The 6,062-nt window shown below is 31.9% G+C and overlaps 1 protein-coding gene across 3 annotated transcripts in view; it reads left to right on the forward strand.

Moving 5' to 3' along the window:
- LOC108693455 overlaps nucleotides 1-6,062 on the forward strand; it is a 46,633-nt gene that overhangs the window by 8,572 nt on the left and 31,999 nt on the right. For 2 of the 3 annotated variants that reach the window (XM_018202411.1, XM_018202413.1), the window contains exon 1: nucleotides 1,518-1,899. The exons of the other annotated variant lie outside the window; for it this stretch is intronic. The gene's annotated coding sequence lies outside the window, so the exon portion shown is untranslated. Of the gene's footprint in view, nucleotides 1-1,517; nucleotides 1,900-6,062 lie in introns of those variants that run through there. 3 annotated transcript variants of the gene reach the window in all.

Here is a 6,062-nt window from a genome sequence, read left to right on the forward strand (position 1 = left end):
AATTATTTTACATTAAAAAATATACTTAATTAATATTAATATTGCAATAATAAGTTTTTGTCATTATCGAAATATTTAAATAGAATATGAATAACTAAATTACCCTTTTTATAATTTATGTGTGTTATTTGAATATTTTTTTAAATACAATTTTTATTAACCACAAAAAATATTATTAATTTCATTATTCCATTCTCAATATTAAATTGAACAATACATGAGTTTCATAAAGTAAATGAGCAACTTCTTTGCAAAGAAATATATTGGGTTGCCTAACAATACGAATTGATGAGATACACAGCCTAAGCTATGAATATATGGAGCATATGTTCTAATTTAACTGGGATATGAAAAATGTGGAAAAAAATATTCGATTAACACTATACACTTAGATTTATTTTATGTTAATAATCAGAATAATCTAAAATTTCAATAATTATATTCGATTATATATTAATATAACTTGTCTTTGATTCTAAAATAAAAGAGTTTAAATATTTCAAATTTTCCTTTAAAAATGTATTATACATTTTATTTCTTCAATTTAATCAAATAAAAAATATTGAGTTGGAAGAATTGCTGCAAATTCTACATAGCTTCATACGTAGACATAAGATTCAAATTTTGTGCGCTTGCGGGAATTTATATAATTATAGTGACGGTTTTGTAGCGATTTATAATTATTGTGTTCTTCGCGTCGTTTATTTAACGTATTTATATTTTTAAGAAATTTCTTGCATGAGTCTACGTTTTGTTCATGATCGAGATGCTTCGAGGCAACTCGATGCGCCAGAATCGATTATATAGCAAGGTTATTATTGAGGTTTCACGTTTCGGTTTGAAGCCGTACTGCGCTATAGTTATAAAGTACCGGTTTTTGGACGTTTCGTACTGAATAGCACCATCATCATATAAATTATAATTTCGTAGAATGTAACTTGTGTGTATATTCGATATTTTAACCCTTAATCTGTCAGTTCACGATTACATCCATTTAAAATATAGTGGATAAAGAATGTTTGGAATAAAACGAAATTGCAATATTCTTTTTTTTTTTTAACAAAGTAAGTATCTAGACACGAAGGTAGTTTTTATTGCTTAAAAACAAATCAAATGTAGAAATAAATACTGTATGAAAAAAAATTTGACGACTGTGATACAAGTACCAAATTCCATGCAACTAATTACATTACATGCATATAATATAATGAAAAGATCTGATTGCATCAACAGTCTTCGTAATTTGCTGTTATTCTTTTTTAATTAACGGAGAAAGAAAGCTTGTTTAACTAAGCTTGGCGTCGAGTCGGCGCAATTGATTCTACGGGCTAATTGCACTCAGCAGATCTCCGCCTTGTATGTAGAGCGGTCCAAAACGACGCAAGGAGAAATAACGCGTTGAACCGGTCGGAAGAGCGGCAGAAGCGGCGTTGCGCGCGCGGAGCGGAGCGGAGCGGTGCGGAGCGGAGCGGACGAGATGCAACAAAAGGCACGTTGGGGCCACGTTGGGTCGGGCTTTGGAACTGGAAACGAAAGGCCTGTAGAGGCAAAGGCGGGGAGTGCTTGGATGCCAGCCGCATGGTATACGTGTGTCGATGCAAGTGAGGTGACGGTACACGCCGGAGTGGCTGGAGGAGTCGGTCAGTCAGTCACTCAGTCGCACTCGCAGTTGGCGAGTCGCTCTCGGCTGCGCGGCGCGATCGCGTGGGCGTTTTGCTTCTTCTCTTCTTCCCTTTTTCCTCTTTTTTTCTTTTATTTTCTTATTCCCATATTCTGTGCGGTGTTTCAACTTGGTAACAAGAGAACTTAACTCGGGAGGACTCGTCTCCGTCTTTCACCAGCGGAATTATTTTGCCATCCAACCGGAATGCGCCATGCTGGGTGACCGCTGAGAAAAAAGTAAGAACCTTTTGTTTATTTTATTAATTAAAAAAATTATAAGAAGAGGATTCTGCAAGACCGTTTGAGGAGTTTGAGGAGCGCGAGTTGACTCTGACAAGATCCGCTTTGTATATGAAGTTGTGTATTTAATAAGATCAGGCCTTAATTCGTGTATATGGAATTAACTTGCTCTACTGCACTGTATATACCGGTAATTGTATGTGAGAAACATAATATTCCGGATCGTGTTCATAAAGTAAATTTGAGATAAATTTCTCGACAATTCATTGCTCGTATCACTTCCTTTTCTTTTTTTATTTTTCGTTGAGTAGACACTGGTATGATCCAGAACAAATATGAGATAAGCACGTTCACATGACGCATGTAGAAATTGTAACTGAATTCCATTGGAATACTTCTTACCGATGATAATTCTTATTCAAAATTGTTGTTACTGTAAGTATGTTAACGCGAAGAGAAAATGTGGAAGAAAAATCTTCTAATGAATATCAATGAAAAAATATTTTTACAATTAAATATTTTTTAAATTTTAAACAATTTAAAAATAAATCTGAAATATTTTGTATTTTACATGGTGGGGAGATGTATAATACATGTATTTATAATTATACAGATTGGAAATGTGTATACCCGAGTTATTTGTATACTTGGGACTAAAAGTCAACATCGTATAAGAGACTTCTAGGAAATACATAGCTCTAAATAAATCACTGATAAATGAAAAAAAATAATAAAAATAATTAATATAACAATAGTTAAAATTTATTTTATAAGAAGAAGAATTTAAAATCTGTGAACTGAAAATTTTCTTTTATGTTGAAATTTATAAAATATTAAGTTAGAAATGTATCCATTATCACGCGCACTCGTGAAATTAACTCGATAAGATGTGAAATATCACATGTTTGATTTAACACACGTTTCTCAATACGATGTACAGTTAACTGGATGTGAGAAACTTTTATTGGAGACCGGTGTACAGTAAATTGTACATATGAATACTTAATAGTCATGAATAGTCTGAATATTTTATGTTAGATTTCGTATGAATTAATCGTAAACACGCGATAAAAAAATGTATCAAAGAAATCTTTGAGCGTCTTCTTTTAATTTTACCGATCATCCTTAGAACTCTGTGTTCAGTAATGGCTTTTTTAATTCACATTAAGAAATCGAATCCTATTAGGACAGATAAAATTATCTTTTTTATTTTTTACCTACATAGAATTCCGTACGAAATTAATTTATAAAAAAAATAATCGAAGCACTTGCAACGTTAGACTCTAATTTTATAGTTTAATATATAAATTAATTTAAATTTGATTTTTTTAGTACCTACACTCAATTTTAATAAATTAATTTAGTTGAATACTATCAATTAAATATTTATTAAATATAAAGATATATTTATTTGATACAAGAAATGTTAATTTGATTTAACAATCTTTTTTTTTCTGAACAAATATTTATTTATTGTAAGAAAATGTTTAGTTGGCAGTATTGAACTAAATATTTATTAAAATAGATATTTTTTTTCGCTCCGATTTTTCGTTAATTTTCGCAAATACATTTTTTCGTACTGTTCGCTCGTTATGATAAAATGCCCGGTTAATGTAACGTGATAAAACTTGCAACTTCTACTTTCGAACAGACCGCGTTGTCGCACGTGATACTTTGTACGCACGTGCGCCTGGATTTACGCACGAATAAATCCTTAAATCGCTCTTGCGTTTAATGTTATGTTTTGCACTGCTACCGCGTCATTGTCTCTTACGATACGTCACGTGCGAACAAAGTCCCCCAGGGTTCTTTTTATGAAGGATAAAAAACCGTCTGTTAACGATATCCACGTTATATTTATAATTTTCCGTTCATAATGCTCCCTTCATAGAGCCTATTGCTTTATCTCTTCGAACATCTAATAAAGTGTAGCCACAAGAAGGAATAAGGAATTAGAAATAAGGAATAAAGATTTCAATCTATCTAAGATATCGGATACACCGGAATACACGGTTTCTGATAGGTTGGAATCGTTTCTTATTCCTAATTCTTTATTTCTTCTATTGCGGCCGCACCATTATCGAATCAAAAAAATTTTATTCTTTACCTGCGCTTGAGAGTGACTCAAAACTATGAATAAAACTATGAATAAAAAATCGTGACAACCTTTGAGATGTTATGAATCGAAACCTATCCTGAGTAATATCATTCACGATGACTCTTGTACGCCTTATTCATTCTTCTTCCGAACAACGCCTGAATTCTCTTTAAACATAGCTTGCACAATGCTGAACCAAGTCATTATTATCTAATAATAATAGCTCTATTCATAACGTCTCAATCCTATCGGTTAGGATTATTTAGCGTAAATGCATGTCATGAAAATATGCAATGCGCATGATGTCCCTGAAATCAATTCTTAAAGTTTGGAAAGAAAAGCCTCGTACAGGCCTTGAGAATTAAAAGGAAAAAATTATTCAACAATATATTCTCTATACCGTGAAAACTTTTTATCTCTGCGGGTTTTCTACAGCTCAAGCATACTCAGAGTAAAATAGACAAACGGTTAATCCATTCTATTTGTATAGTATTACATAAAAATTATTTTACATGATAAACTTAGAACGCATAAATTTTAGCTTGACTCATCCTCCAGCGAATTTCTACGAGCAGCGCAATAGATTCGCTAAAATCTTCATTCAACAGATAATAGTGTGTTATTTATCAATCTGCGATTAATCATTTACAACATGTTTACATATTATTAAATTAGTCCTGTTCTCGCAAGAATTCATCTCACGACTGATGCAGAGTAGCAACATATTTTATCTGCGACCGGATTTTTCTTGTGCCTAGTCACTCATCAGACAACATCTCTATGATAACATCTCTCTTGTTTATCAACTCATAATTAATCATTTCTGTTTGCGAAATGTTCCCATTAAACGCATACGAGTTCAACTTAATTTATCCGCCAGCAAATATTTGCAGGTCATTTGTTGAAATTTTACGCATCGCGGTTTGCATTTTATATCACACGTGAATACATAAGTTCTTTCTATTTCTGTCAGTATTTTAGCGAGTGAATTCGGAACGCCCGACGAATAAAAGCGAGCGTGAAACTTGTTTTCTTATTTCTGAATTCTCTTCACTGAGAAATGTGAAGAAACGTTCGCAAACTCCCGAAGTATCGACGCGCCATTGAGAGTCGGTCGTGTAAACTGCAAGTGAAAGTACACGAATAATTGCGCGCAGTGATTATACTCGAAACTGTTCGCGTCACGTAGAAGTGCCATTGTGAAATTTTTCTGCATCTTGATATGGAATATTACGTTACCATCATGCTGCGACCGGCAGAATGCAAAGTTTCATATTACTTGATAGTGCAACGTAAGGAACATTTCCAACTCCTACATACGTACACATTCCAACGCCTTGGACGTGCTGCACCATATATGACTCGTTAGACTTCAAGAAGCTTTGAGTTCGAATCGATTAGTATACAGAGTGTCCTAAAATAATCGCTAAATATTTCATGAGTAGGTATAGTGGACTAAACTAAACCGAGAAATCTTTTATCATTTTGCAATTTTCGCAATAGTTAACGAGATATTAATAAAAGTTGCCGAAAATTGATCTTCAATAATTTTTTATTCAAATACTATTAACTTTTCAGAAAAATTGCAAGAGACAAAAATTGTTTATTTTTTTCTCATAAAACTCTAAGAATTTTTTCAAAATTTTTTCAGAATGTTTTAATACCATATTTTCTCATGTTGGTGAAATAAGAAAATACAATATTAAACTTAATAAAAATTCTGGAAAAATTTTTATTTTCTTTTCTATGAGAAGACAATAAATAATTTTTAAATAAACAATTTTTGCTTTTGCAGTTTTTTTGTAAAGTCAATAGTATTTAGAGTAAAAAAATTATTGAAGATCAATTTTCAATAATTTTTATTAATTAATATCTTGTTAACTATTGTAAAAATTATAAAATGGTAGAGGACTTTTTAACTCAGTTTAGTCCGCTTTATCTGCCCATGAAATATTTGGCGATTATTTTGAGACACGCTCTATATATATATATATATATAGGGTAATGGTAATAATTATTATTACCTGAAATATCTTCTGTAAGTTGTAGAGAAATATTTATA

This window comes from Atta colombica, unplaced genomic scaffold, assembly GCF_001594045.1.
Source record: "Atta colombica isolate Treedump-2 unplaced genomic scaffold, Acol1.0 scaffold9, whole genome shotgun sequence".
Classification (NCBI taxonomy): Eukaryota; Metazoa; Arthropoda; class Insecta; order Hymenoptera; family Formicidae; genus Atta; species Atta colombica.